The sequence below is a fragment of the Mobula hypostoma genome, chromosome 25, assembly GCF_963921235.1.
Source record: "Mobula hypostoma chromosome 25, sMobHyp1.1, whole genome shotgun sequence".
In the NCBI taxonomy this organism is placed as follows: domain Eukaryota; kingdom Metazoa; phylum Chordata; class Chondrichthyes; order Myliobatiformes; family Myliobatidae; genus Mobula; species Mobula hypostoma.
This window is the reverse complement of record NC_086121.1, coordinates 29,974,251-29,992,577: the sequence shown is the minus strand read 5'-3', so window position 1 is coordinate 29,992,577 and position 18,327 is coordinate 29,974,251. Positions and strand designations below refer to the sequence as shown.

The 18,327-nt window shown below is 43.7% G+C and overlaps 1 protein-coding gene across 4 annotated transcripts in view; it reads left to right on the top strand.

Annotated features, from left to right (window-relative positions):
* The first annotated feature begins 3,377 nt into the window (after positions 1–3,377).
* LOC134337730 (zinc finger protein 362-like) overlaps positions 3,378–18,327 on the top strand; it is a 70,679-nt gene continuing 55,729 nt past the window's right edge. For all 4 annotated transcript variants that reach the window (XM_063032950.1, XM_063032948.1, XM_063032949.1 and 1 more), the window contains exon 1: positions 3,378–3,579. The gene's annotated coding sequence lies outside the window, so the exon portion shown is untranslated. The remainder of the gene's footprint in view (positions 3,580–18,327) is intronic.

The following is an 18,327-nucleotide window of genomic DNA, read 5'->3' as shown; positions in this document are numbered from 1 at the left end:
CTGGTGAGCTGAGTGGGAATAAAACTGAGCGGAATTCTAAACATTTGCATCGTAGTACAAAGGAACAGAACAATTTGGGGTGGGTGAGAAGTATGAGGAACCTCGATTTTATAAATGGACAGTAAATTCAGAAACTGGAGGTGTATGGGGACTTGGGACTCCTAGAGCAGGATTCCCTAAAGGGTAACATTCAGGTTGAGTTGGTAGTCACGAAGGTTAGCATTTATTTATTTATTAATTGAGATACAGCACAGAATAGGCCCTTCCGGCCTTTTGGGACGCACCACCCAGCAATTCCGCAATTTAATCCTAGCCCAATCACAGGACAATTTACAGTGACCAACTGGTACGTCTTTGGAAAGAGAGAGGAAATCAAAGCACCCAGTGGAAACCCAGGCGGTCACAGCGAGGACGTACAGACTCCTTACAGGCAGCAGTGGGAATTGAACCTGGGTCACCTGTACTGTAAACCGTTGTGCTAACCACTACGCTACTGTGCTGCCCATTTTGAAAAGTCTAGAACATAAAAGCAAGAACGTAATACTGAGACTTAATAAGGCATTGGTCAGACTACATTTGGAGTTTTGTGAGCTGTTTTGGGCTCCATCTCTAAGAAAAGAGGTGCTGGCATTGGAGAGGGTCCAGAGGAGGTTTACAAGAATGATCTGGGAGTGAAAGGGTTTAACATATGAGGAGCATTTTATGGCTCTGGGCCTGTACTCACTGAAAATCTGCAGATGCTGGAAATTCAAGCAACGCACACAAAGTGCTGGAAGAACTCAGCAGGCCAGGCAGCATCTATGCAAAAGAGTAAACAGTTGACGTTTCGGGCCGAGAACTTTCATCAGGATTGGGGAAAAGAAGAAGAGAAGTCAGAGCAAGAAGGAGGGGGAGGGGAGGAAGAAATACGTTGGTAGGTGATAGATGAAATCGGAAGAGGTGGAGAGCTGGGAAGTTGATTGGTGAAAGAGATACAGGCTGGAGAAGGGAAAATCAGATGGGGAGGAGCGCTAGAGGGAGGTGATAGGCAGGTAAGGAAATATTGTGAGAGAGGGAATCAGGGAATGGTGAAGAGGGACAATTACCAGAAGTTTGAGAAACCAATGTTCATGCCATCAAGTTGGAGGTTACCCAGATAGAATATAAGATGTTCCTCTAACCTGAGTGTGGCCTCAATAGAGGAGGCCATGGACTGACATGTCCGAATGGGAATGGGAAGTAGAATTGAAATTGATGACCACAGGGAAGTCCTGCTTTTCCTGGCGGATGGGACGTAGGTGCTCAGTGTAGCGGTCTCCCAATCTATGTCAGTTCTCACTGATATATAAGAACCACACCGGGAGCAGATGGATTTCTCGAAACTTCCAGTAATTGCCTCTCCCCACCCCGCCCCTGTCACCATTCCTGTTTCCCTCTCCCACTTTATCTCCTTACCTGCCCATCACCTCCCTCTGATGCTCTGACTTCTCATCTTTTTTTTTCCAGTCCTGATGAAGGGTCTCCGCCTGAAATTTCGACTGTACTCTTTTCCATAGATGCTGCCTGGCCTGCAGAGTTCCTCCGGCATTTTGTGTGTGTTGCTTGGACTCACTGGAGTTTAGAACAACGAGGTCGGGGGATGAGATCTCATTGAAACCTCCCGAATATTGAAATTGCAACGTAGAGTGGCATGGAGAGGATGTTTCAAGCAGTGGAAGTTTCTAGAACCAGAGGGCGGCACCTCAGAACAGAAGGATATCCCTTTAGAACAGGGATGACGGGCAATTTCTTTAACCAGAAGGTGATAATTCTGTGGAATTCATTGCCACAGACGGCTGTGGTGGCCAAGTCATTGAGTGTAGTTAAGCGGTGTTTGATAGGTTCCTGATTATTAAGGGAGTCAAAGGTTATGAGGAGAAGGCAGGAGAATGTGGTTGAGCGGGAAAAATATATCAGCCATGATCAAATGGTGGAGCTGGCTCAATGGACCAAAAAGCCTAAAATTTGTTATGTCTTATGTTCCTATAGTCTTAAAACAACTCCAGTAGTGTTGTTGTACCCTCCTTGACCATGTGCTCCAAATGAATCTATTCTTGTGTATACTACAAAACGTGGCATGGATCTATCTGAAGGCAAGGAATGGAGTTTATTCAACAGAATTATGGTTTGCTTATTCTCCAGGAAGAAAATGAAAAGAACTTGGATTTATTTGGATGATTCACATCAAATCAAGTGTCAGTGGTCAAGTTTTCACATATAAGGAGATAGTTGTCTCAAAATGTCAGGTTAAAGGGATAGGTTTGAAGTGGAATAAAGAGTTTATGGATGGATTTCCAGAGGTTGGGGCCTTTCCAGATGACATTATAGGATCCACAAGGGGGCAGAAATAGAGAAGACGAATGGCGCCCTTCAGTCGCAGTATCGGAAGTGCATCAGGGCCGAGGAGAAAGTTGTGAGCATGACTTCTCCATCAGCTCTCTCAGTCCCTTCACTACATTCCAACACCATTCCTCTTCCTGCCAGCATTCTGATACACAACCAGGCCGCTCCTCGTCGGGTCTACCCACGAGGTGAGCTTTCACCACACGGTCCTCTCCATGGTCAAGTTGGTCCAATTCTTTCACGTTGTCCATCTCTGCTCCTGCCTCGCCCCATTTCAACTTAAAACCCTCATTACGATTCTGTTCTAGTCTTCTCCTGTCTACTGCCTCCTCATTCGTAAACCTCATGTGTGTTACACAAATACCAGCGTGTATGGTTCTAACCAGTCACTGAAGACTTACATTTGCCTTTCATTCCCCCAAGCACCTCCCTTGAAGACTTGTGTATCCTCCAAATCTGTCCTTCAGGAACAGTCACAGTGGGCCGAATGGCCTCTTTCTGCCACTGCACCTTATGATCTTAAGTTCAGGTCAGCATGGACTTTATATCATGAACTCCTTACTCACTCTCTGTGCCCCTCTCCAACTTCGGGAACTTCCTCAACACCTGACTCAACACTTGCATCTCACAACCTCTCTAGTTTATTTGGCTTAGGATCAGTTTCTGCCTGATTACAATTCCGCTGAACGTTTTGAGGCTGTTCCCACATTAAAAGTGTGATTTAAACGCAAGTCATTACAACCTCCTCCGAGCACCAGTCTCACTGTGAACTTAGCACAGCGTATTTTTATTAAAGGCAAATATTTGTTTTTAAGATCTGAGAATATGGGTATTACTACCCCAGAAATGATCGTGAGTGCACTAATTATAATATTTTAAAGAGAAATGCTGGAAGGTGATACTCAAGATGATATTGCATGACTGAAAGTTCCAGCCCAGTGCACATATTTAACTTCTGTATATATAAAGAACCTATCCGATGTTCACACACTAAAAAAAAATGATAAAGTGGGGAACGCTGCTTTGAGCGTGTCAATGAAATATCGTGGTACTAAAGTACTTTTCATGGACTGATTTCCCAGACCCAGACCCCCTCATTGCCTGTAGTAACCAGAAGTGAATTGCAGGCGACCCGGAAGATGAGATCTGCCTGAAACAAGCCCGAAGATCATCGCAACCCTTTTATTTTTTTTTAAAAAAAGACCCTTTGCAAGCAAGGTCTGTATGCAATGCTGTGATTTCAAAACTTGGTGTTTTTGCATTCAGTGCAAACAATACTTGTGGTGCAGAGGCGAGATTAGAGGCGAGGCGATGTTTTGCTCCATGCAAAGTGTCACAGTATTTTCAGATCTTTGGCTTTTGCATTCAAATGCAATGCAAGGCATGCGTGTTCTAGGAAGTGTTCAAGCGTCTGAATTTTTTTTTGTGTGTGTGCCGGGCGATTCAAACCCTTGGCAATTCTTAAATCGCACGTAAACAATGAATCATCAGACATGCAAATGTTAGAGCTGATCCGAGCAGATCGCTATTTTTTTGTTTCATTACTTTGGGACCTGCAAAATATGGCGACTCTATGTCCTTTTTTAAACACTGGCTGCCATTTTTGTTTTTTTCTTTTGTCGCTTTTTTTATTAAAAAAAGTCCAGACTGTCTGAGAATGTGGGAGAGGCGGTGCACAGGGGCAGTTCAGGCAATCCGTGCAATATTATAATGTACTGCTTTTTTTTTGTTTTTGCAAAAGTTTATAAGAAATTCAACATATTTGTATTTAAGATAATACCAATCTTTATTAATTAACAGTCATTTCAGAGAAATAAACCATATAACCGCCTTTACACATCTTTTAAAAAAAGCTTTGCTGTTTTAGAACTAATAACAAGTTTTACTCAAAGTTTTTTTTAGTTTTAAATTTAAAATTCAATCTTAGGGTTTGAAAGATTGAAGTTTTTGAAATCTGTGTTCAGAAGTTTTCTTTTAAAAAATGAACACTGTGCATATGGTTAAAAAAGAGAAAATGTGGCTTTTAAACATTGCGTTCATCTTATAATGCTTTTAAATGAAAACAAGAATTGATTTGCATTAAATAAATGGCTGGGAGTAACATGGAATTATGCAAAATACACTTGCAAATAAGGACTGCCAATATATTGTGGGATATAGTCTATGTTAGAACTTTATTTTTTAAAAGTGGACTTGTTTACGTGAGCATTGTATTTGTTGTGTTGCTGTTGAGGTTAAATTGGCACAGTTGGCAGGACTTTCTGGAATAGGCTTTCTCAGGTGATGCTGCTGAATCTAGGGAATAGGACCATGAAAGGGGGCCAAGAGGGTCTCTGAGTCTGCCTGAGTGAGCAAGTTGTTTATAAGGAAAATTGATGGTTTGGTGCTCAAAGTGGCCCTAGATACTTGACTGGATAGGTAGGTGATTACCCTGGGAAATCTTCAGGTAGGACATGTGGCTGGGCAGACTGATTTTCTTGTCTGAAATGGTCATCGCGGACATTTGGTAGTGGTTGTGTTTGGTCTGGATCAGTGAAGAGTTTCTGGATGGGCACTGTTGTTCTCTGTCCATTTTGCTCGTTTGGGGCAATTTTGGAATATATAATGGAACTTCCGAAAGCAAATAATGTGCACATACAGTATTTTTGGTTGCCAAAGGGAAAGTACGCATAGATTTTACAATTTTCACTATTTGGTGCGGAACTATAAAAATTTACGACTGATGTGTTGAGGCTAAACAGTTTTTAAGTAGTAATTTAATATTTGCCACCACTATATAGCATTAAAATGAATAATTTACTACAGTACTACATTTTGTTTCTATTCTGTCCTTAGTTCAAAGGCTGCTTGTTAATTGATGGTTAATACAGTCATTTGTGCTTTGCATGCCAAACACAAGACCGTTGAACATTGGGGAAATCAATTCATTTTAATAGTTAATGACGTAACATTACGTACATTGAGTTTTATGATAAAGTTTGATGAAAGAAGCATTGAAGTTGTTCTACTGTAGGGGCGTTACTGTGGTTTCCAGTCTTCACCCACCCAGCATCGACAACACGCATGATTCTTGCAGGCCTCATAGGGTGACAAGAGTTCCTAATCCAAAAACTGTACAGGCTTTATTTTTGGAGAACTGATGTTTATGTGGATGGCAGTGGGGAGGAGGAAGGTTTTTTTCTTGGGTATCTACAACCTAACTTTTCTCTGTGCTCAACCATTCTATTTGCTGAAGTTTATGATTATGTTAATATTTCATGTTTTAGTGAAAAGTCATTGAGCTGAAACATGGATTGCCCCTCGTTATCTGCTGAGTACTTTCGCATTTTCTGTTTATGCTTTATATTTCTAGCATTCACAGTGTTGTACCCTTGAATTATAAACTTATCACATGCTCAGTTTAGCATCCAGTCGAGACCATTTCTCAGCCTTCACATGTTACGTTTAATATTATTCAAATTTAGAAATTCAAGAACAAGATATTGCAGCTGTGGGAAGTGTGAAAATAACAAAAATCAGCACAGCATAAGAGGGACCTGTGGAGGCCATGTTCCCGTCTCTCTTCAGGGGAATCCAGGTTAACTTATTATTTTTTTTAGCTCCTTCAGAGCAGAGAGTGCCGGAAACACTCAGCTGGTTGGACAGCATCTGCGGTGGAAGACACAGTTAGTGTTTAGGGTCGATAGCCCCTGTTGTGATTGTTCTAGTGCTGCTTCTCTCTGTACTGGTGCTGGTGTTTCACAACATTTTCCATTTTGTTTCCTGTAACTTTATTAAACATTGGAAAAATAGAGCAGAACAGTATAGGAACAAGCTCTTCAGCCCCGAATGTTGTGCCGAACTAATTAGATTTCTAACTAAACTAATCCCTTGTTCCTAAATTCATTGCAGATGTTCTGTTTAAGACTTCTTAAATGCCTCTCTCATATTTGCCTCCAGTGCCATTGTTGGCTGTGTATTCCAAGCACCCATCTCTCTAAACAAAACAAAATATTGTCCTGCTCATCACTTTTAAATTTATTCCCCTCACCTTAAGTGTAAGCCCTCTAGTATTAGACATTTCCACCGTGGCGAGAAGCTACTAGCTGTCTTCTCTATCCACGCCTCTCTCAATCTTGTAATAGAGTGAAGATGCCTCTCCACTGAAGGAGATGTAAAGCGCTCTTTCTCTCTGCTAGCCTGCAGGTCACCCTTGGGCAAGGTGTTGTACCTGCTTAGCCCCCTGATCAGGGTCATGTGAAACCATGGGAGCAGATGGTGGACGGTCGTGTGAGCAGCTTGTGCACGTCACAAGTCCTGGTTATGCCACCACTGACGCCAGGCAGACCACCTCTGAACACTATTGAAAATGGCTGGGGTCGTCCATCTTCAGAATCAGGTTTAATATCACCGGCATATGTCGTGAAATTTGTTAACTTTACAGCAGCAGTACAGTGAAATCCATGATAAATAAATATAGAGAAAACAAACTGAGTTACAGTAAGTATATGAGCAACACACGCAAAATGCTGGTGGAACGCAGCAGGCCAGGCAGCATCTATAGGAAGAGGTACAGTCGACGAGACCCTTCAGCCCAAAATGCCAACTAAGTTAAACTAAGTAGTGCAAAAATAACAGAAATAAGAAAGTAGTGAAGTAGTGTTCATGGGTTCAATGTCCATTCAGAAATCAGAGGGCAGAGGGGAACAAGCTGTTCCTGAATCGCTGAGTGTGTGCCTACAGGCTTCTGTACCTCCTTCCTGAAGGTAACAGTGTGAAGAGGGCATATCCTGGGTGGTGAGGATCCTTAATGACAAACGCCGCCTTCCTAAGGCACCACTGCTTGAAAATGGATTGGATGCTACAGAGGATGGTACCTATGATCGAGCTGACTAATTTGAGACTACTAGACAGGTATATGGAGGAATTTAAGGTTGGGGGGGGTTATATGGGAGGCAGGATTTAAGGATCAGTACAACATTGTGGGCCGAAGCGCCTGTACTGTGCTGTACTACTCTATGTTCTATATGTAATTTTACAAGTTTCTGCAACTTATTTTGATCTTGTGCAGTAGCTCCCCCCACCCCATACCAGATGGTGATGCAGCCAGTCGGAAAGCTCTCCACAGTACATTTGTAGATGTTTTCAGTTGTTTCAGTTGACAAACCAATGTCCTCAAACTCCTAATGAAATATAGCCACTGTCTCACCTTCTTTATAGCTGCATCAGTATGTTGCATCCAGGTTAGGTCCTCAGAGATACTGACACACAGGAACTTGAACTTGTTCACTCTCTCCACTTCTGATCCCTCTGTGAGGATTGGTTTATGTTCCCTTGTCGTAACCTTCCTGAAGTCCACAATCGGCTCTTTGGTCTTGCTGACATTGAGCTCAAGGTCGTTGCTGTGGCACCACTCAACTAGCTGGTATACCTCGCTCCTGTACGCCCTTTGGTCACCATCTGAAATTCTGTCAACTATGGTTGTATCAGCAGCAAACTTGTAGATGGCATTTGAGCTGTGCCTAGCCACACAGTAATGGCTGTTTAGAGAGTAGAGCAGTGGGCTAAGCTCACATCCCTGTGGTGCGCCAATGTTAATTGTCAGCGAAGTGGAGATGTTATTTCCAATCCACACAGATTGTGGTCTTCTGGTTAGGAAGTTGAGGATCCAGTTGCAGAGGGAGGTACAGAGGCCCAGGTTCTGTAGCTTTTCGATCAGAAATGATGGTGTTAAATGCTGAGCTATAGTCAACAGACAGCATCCTGACACAGGTATTTGCATTTGTCTTGTAAAGGCACTGCTCAGAAGGAGACAATGGCAAACCACTTCTGTAGAAAAATTTGCCAAGAACAGTCATGGTCCTGGAAAGACCATGATCGCCCACATCATATGAACGAACAAATCTTATGAACTTAGGTGAAGTTACTAGTTAGTCTCGACCACTCCAGGGAAACCATACCAAGTTTGTCTGACCTCATCTTATAGCAAGTACCCTCTAATTCAGGCAACATCCTGGTAAATCTCTTCTGCACCCTCTCCAAAACTTCCATATCCTTCCTATAATGGGGGGATCTGAACTGAATGCGGCCTAACCAGAGTTTCATAAAGCAGCTCTAAATAGTGTGGTGAATCCTCTCAACCTATTGTTGTGTCTCATTCTGGAATATTTCTTTCATCTGTTGTCTGCAGGAGCAGCAGAGGGTTTGATTAAAACACTCAACAGGTGAATTCAGAAATGTTAAATTAGTTCTCCTCCATTCATGGCTTGGTCAGCACAGACATTGACATTGGGTTAGGTAATAGCGTCAAAGATCCTGAAGTCCTTCAACAGTCAGCAGCTGTGATATGAACTCAATCGTTTCTCTCTGAGTGGGAGGACCAAATTATCTTGCTCACTTAAATGGATTGAAAGTTATAGAAAGTTCCTGAAAAGTTGATTAGTCAACATAATTTCCAACATCAATTTCTGAGGTAAATTTTCATTTTTGATTCTTCCCTTTCAATTTATTCCTTGGACATAAATAAATCCATTCAGAATTTAGAGCAGAGCATTTTGCTTGCTTTAGGTACCATTCACCATCCCAGTTATTTGCCGCTGGTGTACCAAAGCTGCACGCACCATTTACAAATCTGCCCACCCCAACGGTGCCTTCCAATTTCCCAGGCTCTGTAGATAAAAGGGAAAAGAAGTTCAGGAACGCCATCCTGATGTGGAAATGTGTGGCTGTTTTGTCACAATCAATAGGTCAAAATCCTGGAAAAGAGGGGTTGCTTTCACTGGAAGGACTGCAGCATTCAAATGTGGCTTGCCAACACCTTCCCAAGGGAATAGGCAACAAATGCCACTGAAGTTTGGACCATTGTGGTTTTGCCAGTGGTCAAATCATCTGTATAGGTGTAACATGGATCTGTTCTTTACCCATAACCCAGTAAAGTCTTTTATTTATTTAGAGATACGGGCTCCTCTGGCCTACTGATCTGCACTGTGCACCAACTTACCTATCTAACATTAGCCTAATTAAAGGACAATTTACAATAACTATTTAACCTACTAACTGGCATGCCTTTGGACTGAGGGTGGAAACCAGGGCACCTGGAAGAGACACATGGTCATGGGGAGACGGCCCCAGAGTTGAACTCCAGAACGCCCCAAGTTGTATTAGCATTACACTCACCGCTACGCTACTGTGACGCCTAATACACTACCGTGACGCCCCACAGTTTTGAATATATTCTCTTTGGGACATTAAGTTCCTAACTAGAACGTAAGCATTGTGGTTAAATGATTGAACTTGTAACCGGAGGTTTGAACCATTGGTGCAGACACGTGAGTTTGAACCCAACAGGGAAGTTGAGTTAAATCTCATCTCATTAATGAATTTTTGCTGATGTTCCTCATAGAAGGAAGTCTAGGCCTGCCAATGTTGCTGTCTCCTAACCATCTCATTTCAGGGAGCAATCAGGTGCAGAAAATAAATACTGACACTGGCAGCAATGTTCATGCTCTGTGAGCAAATGCATTTTTAAAAAGGCACAATAGCTCACCTTGTTTTTAAAAACAAAATTCTTCACCTATCTTGAATTTGCATTCCTTGTAGTTTTGACCTTACTGCACTGGAAGTAATTTACCCTACATATATACACATGTATCTGATTTCTTCTCCTGTGCTCTAGCATATGGGTAGATTGGGAGAGTTGGTAAGAAATGGCAGATGCTTATTGATGCGCAGTTAAAAATGCAAATACCCATCCGAGATGGCATGACTGCTGAATTATCTCTTTTGCTACTTAATGTGCACGTTCTTGCGCATCAATATATCAAGTTCATGAACTTAGTATTCAGGGAATTTGGAGATCTTGGTGTGTTGGTTCATAGAAGTCTGAACATAATTGTACAAAGGGAGCAAATGGTTCAGAAGACAAATGGTACGACTCTGAGAGTCGTATAGAGAAGGGAAATCTTTTTTGCATTAGGATGTTGTTGAGACACCTGGAGTACTCGGTTGAAAAGTTGTCTAAGAAAACATATGGTGCTAGAAAGTTTGTGAACCCTTTTTAAAAAAAACTGCTTCAGCTCTGGGATATTGGTGGGCTTCCTTTCAAGAACTGCTTGTTTCAGGTCCTTCCATAACATTTTTATAGGATTAAGGTCAGGCCTTTGACTCGGTCATTTCAAATCACAATTTAAAAAAAAAATTTTAAACCATTCTGTTGTTGATTTATTGTCTTTCGGATCAATGTCTTGTTGCATTACCAACTTCTATTAAGCTTCAGATGATGGACCACTACCCTGACATTCTCCTGTAAAATGTCGTGATACAATTTTGAATTCATTCTTCCCTCAATGATTGTAAGCTGTCCAGGCCCTGAGGCAGCAAAGCAGTCCCAAACCGTGATGCTCCTTCCACCTTGCTTCACAGTTGGGATGAGGTTTTGCTGTTGGTGTGCAGTACCCTTTTCCTCAAAACATAGTGATCTGCATTTCTACCAAGACATTCAACTTTTGTCTCATCTGTCCACAGAACATTGTCCCAGATGTGTTGTAGAACATCCAGGTGGTTTTTTGCAAACTTGAGATGTGCAGCAATTTTGTTTTAGGGAGTGGCGGTTTCCTCCGTGGTGTCCTTTCATGAACATCATTCTTATTCAGTGTTTTTCTTATATAGTAGTGAATACACGAACAGAGACTTTAGCAAGTTCTGCAGATTTCTGCAGGATTTTTGCTGTACCCTAGGGTTCTTTTTCCACCTCGTTCAGCTTTGCATGTTAGGCTCTTGATATGATCTTTGCAGGATACCCACTCCTAGGGAGAGTAGCAACAGTACTGAGTTTCCTCTGTTTGTAGACAATTTCTCTTACTGTGGACTGATGAACGAACACTCAGATTTTTAGAAATGCTTTTGTTGCCTTTTCCATCTTCATGCATCACTACAATTCTTCTTCTAAGGTCCTCTGAAAGTTGTTTTGATCGAGGCACGGTGCACATAAACAGATCTTTCTTAAGAAGAGCAGGCTCTGGCTCTGTCAGTAATCTGACTTCGTGTGTCTTCTTTATAGGGCTTTTTTACAACCCACACCTATAATCCCATTGTTTGAAACAGCTGACTCCAAGTAGCTTTTGTAGAAGGCATTACCCCAGTTTCACATACTTTTTCCAACAAATACATGTAATATTAGATCATTTTTCTCAATAAATAAATGAACAAGTATAATTTTTTTGTGTTATTTCTCTTAATCTAGTTTTAGGACTTGCGTGTAGATCTGATCATGTTTTAGGTCATATTTATGCAGAAATAGAGAAAATTCTACAGGATTCACAAACTTTCTAGCACCACTGTATGTATGCTTAGCAGTGGCCCCCAACATTCCCATTATTGAGATGTGGAAGACTCTGTCACGTAGAACTTGTTGCTCATATACCTGACATCAGGTAAAGCTCTGTTGTGGGAAGAGATTACTACACAGTCAAGGGAAAAGATTTAGCAACCTCCTCAAAGTCTCTGGAAGAAATTCAGCAATCCTCCTCTGACGGCTGAGAACCTTTGATTCAAGCCCACTCAATGAGCATTCTGGATGCTGTTGAGAAGCTCAGGGCCCATGAACCGGGAGCACACGGGTCCTGCTGGATGATTGCTGGTCACCCCAGAAGTGATTCACCCACTCACTACAATGGACACTTCATGCCCTTCCACAGAAGAGTCGGCAATGGACGTAAGTCAGAGTGGAAGGAAGTCGCTCTTGATCCTGAGCTACTGTTTAAAGAGAGGGTTTGGGCTCGAGGCATTTTAGCATAGATGAGCTCAACTACTACCCAGATGAAGGCCTTGTTACGGGAGGAAAAGATTGCGTAAGATTGGCCTAAACTTGTAACATTTTAGGAAAACGAGAATTGATCTCACTGTGCCATACAACATTATGAGAAGGATTGACGTGGTAAATGTTGACAAACTGTTTACTAAGTTGAAAGCACCTGGAACTGGGAGCTTAGTCTGAGGATGACGTATGGGGCATTTGGGAACAACATAAATCTTAGGAATTTTCTCTACCATTTGCTGCGGGTTCAGAGTTGTTGATTGCATTCAAAATTTAGTTTAGTTAAAAGAATGGAGCTATTGCGATCAGGTAGGAAGGTAAAGCGCAGGATCTGCTGTAGTGTCATTGAATAGCAGTCGAGGCACGAAGGGCCATCGCGGCAGGATGTTACATCGCTGTTGTGTTCTGAGAACAATCTGCTGCTGCTACTGCCTCTACTTGCTGGAGTGCCTCCTCCCCGTACCAATTCAGCAAATAATCTTTCAATCCTTGACTCCTACTTAACCTGGGGTGTCCAGAATAGAATACTGCTCAGAGAGAATCTGAACCAGTGTCTTATGCAATGAAAATGGAGAATACCAGAAGGACCAGGCTGTGTCTGCAGAGAATCAATCACTGTTTCAGTGGGGTGATCTTTCATCATCATTTTTGAAGGCTTTTTAAAAAAAACCTTATGATTAATTTGGTGTTCTGTCTTTGTAAAGCTGAGTATGCCTTTTTGTATCAACCTTCACAACTTATCTTTCAAAGATATTTTTAGTTGACGTTGGACCCTGTTCTTTCTCTGTCATGGAGACTGCTAATGAAAAATGAAGATGTCTAAAGCGAATGGTAAGGCTGCTTAATTATCTCGCCAGCTTCTCAAGCTTTGCACTAGTTGAGATGGTAACTGTTCATGGGATTCATCCCATATTGATCCATTTCTGAGATGCCAGTTCACAGGATTATGGCCAATGCAAGCAGAAGTGGGTCCTACCGTGCACACTGACCACCAAGCACCTATTTATCGCCCCTCTTCACCATGACTTTTCAGGTTCTGCTACTTATTGATTACACTGAGGGCAATTTATAACAGGCAAGACCAGGATCTTTACAATTGGACTGCTGACCACAATCAGAATGGATCAAGAACCTTGTCTCCTATTGACTGTCACACGGGTACACTCTACTCCTTCTACTGTATACCAATCACTGTGTGGCTAAGCCTAGCTCCGACGGCATCTACATATTTGCCGATGACAGCACTCATGGCAGAATCGTTTTTGGTGATGATGAGGAGCACAAGAGTGAGAGAGGTCAACTGGTTGAGTGGTCTGGTAATGTCAACCTCGTCCTCGCTGTCGGCAAAACCAAGGAATCGATTGTGGACTTTGAGGAGGAGTCCGAAGAACAAACACTGAAGGGTCTGTGATGAAAGGGGTAAGCAGTTTCCAGTTCCTGGGTGTCAGCATTTTGTGGGACTTATCCTCGGCAACCATGAAGAGGGCACAGCAGAACCTTTACTTTCTTAGAAGTTTAAGGAGATTCGGCACATCATCGAAGACTCTGGCAAATGTACAGATGTACGGTGGAAAGCATTTCTGTCTGGTTGCATCACAGCATGCTATGGGACCTCCAATGCATGGAAACACCAAAGACAACAGAGGGTGGTGGACACGGCCAGAGTCATCACATTTCCAGCTGCCCCACCATGAGGTCATATCCATGAAGCGATATCTCAGGAAGATGACGTACATCATTAAGGATCCTCACTGACCAGGTCATGCCCTCTATATTGCCACCTTCAGGCAGGAGGAATAGGAGCCAGAAGACCCTCACATAATGGTACAACAACAGCTTCATCCCTACTGCCATCAGGTCTTGAATTGACATGAAAACCCCTAATACTGCCTTGGACTTTGTTTTTTTCCCTCTCTCCTACAACTTGCACCAATATCCTCATGTTTACTTTTGTCATGTAAGTTATGCATAAATTATGTTCATTTAATCTGTGTTTTTGATATGCTGTGCTGCTACTGCAAGGATCTAATTTTCATGCCATTTGTACCCTGGGTACGTATGCTCAGGACAATAAAATTGGACAATGTTGGGATGTGTGAGGAAACTAGACACTCGGAGGAATCTCACGTGGTCATAGGGACAGCATGCAGACTCCACACAGACAGAGCTAGAGATCAGAATTGAACTTGGGTCTCTGGTGTTTTGAGTGAGGAGCTCTGCTACCTGTGCCACTGTTGTATGAAAATTTCGTTTGTAATATGGTTAATGTGCACTGGACAGGAGACACCTTTCTCATTCAGCGTTCTGGCCCAGAATTCCTATTTGGCCACAGAGAAGCCCCAGCGGTCTTGTCTGGTCCTGAAGAAGGCCTTGGCCCGAAACGTTGACAGTTTATTCATTGCCATAGACGCTGCCTGACCTGCTGAATTCCTCCAGCATTTTGTGTCTGTGCTGCCTTGGGTTTCCAGCATTTGTGTTTGTCACTGTAAATCTGTTTAAGATTTTTTTTCAAGCTTAAAAAGATATTCATCTGTCACCAGTGAATATCTCTTTTCTCAGTGCCCTTCACTTTGTGAGTTCATGGATTATGGTTCTTGGGCTAGCCTGGCCCATTGGCCATCCAGCCATCAAGCAGTGAGGTCCCGTGTAAGGAGTGCGTCGCTCAGAGACTCCCCATCTGCCTGCCCTGTCAGCCGTTTCCTGCTCCGTTTGCGGGAGAGTTTGCAGTAACCTTCGTTAGTCATTTCATAACCCACAAAGCCAACCTACAAGCAGATCCAAGGCACTGTTGAAGAGGAAGTGAAAGGTCACATCACAGCTCAGTGATGGAGGCAGGTGGTAGCCCCAAATTCTCATACCCCAGATCATTCTGTTTTTGACAACATCTGCGATCTCTTGCGTCTCCATTTCATTTCTTTTTTTTTCTATATTCATTTATGGGATGTGGGCATTGCCAGCTAAGCCAGCATTTACTGCCCATCCCCAGTTGCTCTTGAGAAGGTGGAGATGAGCTGCCTTCTTGAACCGCTGCAGTCCCTGAGGTGTAGGTACACCCACAGTGCTGTTAGGGAGGGAATTCCATGATTTTGACCCAGTGACAATGAAGGAATGGCGATATGTTTCCAAGCCAGGATGGTGAGTGAATTGGAGGGGGATTTCCAAGTGGTGGTGTTCCCAGATATCTGCCGTTCTCGTCCTTCTAGATGGTAATGGTCGTGGGTCTGGAAGGTGCTGCCTTAGGGACTTTGGCGTGTTGTTGCAGTGCATCTTGTAGATAGTACACACTGCTGCAACTGCTCGTCGATGGTGGAGGGATTGGATGCTTGTGGAAGGGGTACCAATCAAGTGGGCTGCCTTGTACTGGATGGTGTCGAGTTTCTTGAGTGTTGATGGAGCTGCACTCATCCGGGCGAGTGACGAGTATTCCATTACACTCCTGACCTGAGCCTTGTAGATGGTGGACAGGCTTTGAAGATTCAGGAGGTGAGTTATGCACTGCAGGATTCCTAGCTTTTGACCTGCTCTGCCACTGTGTTTATATGGCTACACCAGTTCAGTTTCCTGTCAGTGGTAATCCCCCAGGATATTCCTTCATCTCTATCTATTTCTGGCCATTAAAATCTCAACAGGCTACAGTTTCCCAGCAGTTGGTAATGCTCCCCCGACTCTTGACTCCATCCTAAACCCTGGGGCTACCTTCACGGAAATTGCATGTTTTCCATGTGGATTCTCTGATTTTTTTTTTCCCCACTCTCTGACGATTCGCTGATTGGCGAGCTGATGGCGGCATAAATCACCCCCAGGGTAGGTTGTTGGGAGGAGAACTGAGTGTGTGGTGATGGTGGGGAGTGGATGAGGACAGAGGCTGAGGGCAGGGCAGGAGTTGATCGTTGTGAGACTGAATAGGTTACAGGGAAATTAGGGGTGGTATGGTAGTGAAATGTTTTTACTGTACCAGCGACTCGAGTTCAGTTCTGCCTCTGTCTGTAAGGAGTTCATACATTCTCCCCGTGACCACGTGCTCTGGTCTCCCCCAGCATTTCAAAGGTGAACTGGTTAGTGGGTTAACTGGCCACATGGGTGTAATTGGGTGGTACGAGCTTGTGGGGTCACGAGGGCTTGTTACCTCTAAATTAGAAAGTTAGAAGTCTCTAAAATTAAAAAAAAGAGGGGGAATAAATTGATGGGGCAAGAAATCAAATGCTGAAGGAGCTCAGTAACTCAGTTAGCATCTGTTGAAGGAGGTAAGCGTTTCAGGTTGTGGCCCTTTCAGATGCAGGGTCTCAGTCTGAAATGTTGACTGTTCGTTTTCCTCCAAAGATGCTGCCTGACTTGCTGAGTTCCTCCAACATCCTGTTGGCAAACATTGAAATCTGGAGCCACAGTCCAATTGGATTGATGTGATTGCTCCAAGAGCTGGCACTCTTTCAATGGGCCAAATGGCCTCCCATCTTTATTTGTTTATTGAGATACAGAGGGAACAGGGCTATCCGGCTCTTTGAGCCATGCTGCTCAGCAATGCACTGCTTTAACCCTCGCCTAATCACGGGGCAATTTACAGTGAGCAATTAACCGACCGACCAGTACGTCTTTGGACTGTGGAAGGAAACTGGAGCACCCGGAGGAAACCCGCCTGGTCAAGGGGAGAACGTATGTACTCCTTACAGGCAGTGGCAAGAGTTTAAACCGGTTCACTGGTACTGATGCACTGTGCTAATCACTACGCTGCCATGATGTCCTATTTATATTTTTTTAAATCAGTCTTTGAAAAAAAAGTTGAGAATTCTTTTTCTCTAATTTCATTCAACATGCCTCACCTACTGCCCAGCAGAAAGACTCCGAAGTATGCAAACTGCGTAACTGATTGAAATACTCAATTAGCACACACCCATCCCCCAGAACCACTGTTACCTGGCATCCTGCTGTGTTGCAGTTTTTTTTAAAAAGGATTAAGACACTCATTGACCAAGAAAATTACTGCAATCAATTAACTTTCAACTGATGTTATCAGTTTACAACCTCCAAGTATTTGAACAGTGAGGTTGATAGGGACAGGACAACCGGGTAGAAAGTACCACAATCTTGCCAAGGATTCCAGACGACACCTAAGCTATTCTGCTCTTTAGACTAACTAATGTGGTTAATTGCTGGCAGTACAACAGGAATTCTGCAGGTACATCTGCTCTCACTCCATCCTCCCACCACCCCACTAGGAATAGGGTTCCCCTGGTCCTCACCTACCACCCCACCAGCCTCCGGGTCCAACATATTATTCTCCGTAACTTCCGCCACCTCCAACAGGATCCCACCACTAAGCACATCTTTCCCTCCCCCCCCTCTGCATTCCGCAGGGATCGCTCCCTACACAACTCCCTTGTCCATTCGTCCCCCCCATCCCTCCCCACTGATCTCCCTCCTGGCACTTATCCGTGTAAGCGGAACAAGTGCTACACATGCCCTTACACTTCCTCCCTTACCCCAAACAGTCCTTCCAGGTGAGGCAACACTTCACCTGTGAGGCGACTGGGGTGATATACTGCGTCCGGTGCTCCCGGTGTGGCCTTTTATATATAATTGGCGAGACCCGACGCAGACTGGGAGACCGCTTTGCTGAACATCTACGCTCTGTCCGCCAGAGAAAGCAGGATCTCCCAGAGGCCACACATTTTAATTCCACATCCCATTCCCATTCTGACATGTCTATCCACGGCCTCCTCTACTGTAAAGATGAAGCCACACTCAGGCTGGAGGAACAACACCTTATATTCCGTCTGGGTAGCCTCCAACCTGATGGCATGAACATCGACTTCTCTAACTTCTGCTAAGGCCCCACCTCCCCCTCGTACCCCATCTGTTACTTATTTTTATGCACACATTCTTTCTCTCACTCTCCTTTTTCTCCCTCTGTCCCTCTGAATATACCTCTTGCCTATCCTCTGGGTCCCCCCCCCCTTGTCTTTCTTCCCGGACCTCCTGTCCCATGGTCCTCTCATATCCCCTTTGCCAATCACCTGTCCAGCTCTTGGCTCCATCCCTCCCCCTCCTGTCTTCTCCTATCATTTTGGATCTCCCCCTCCCCCTCCAACTTTCAAATCCCTTACTCACTCTTCCTTCAGTTAGTCCTGACGAAGGGTCTCGGCCTGAAACGTCGACTGCACCTCTTCCTACAGATG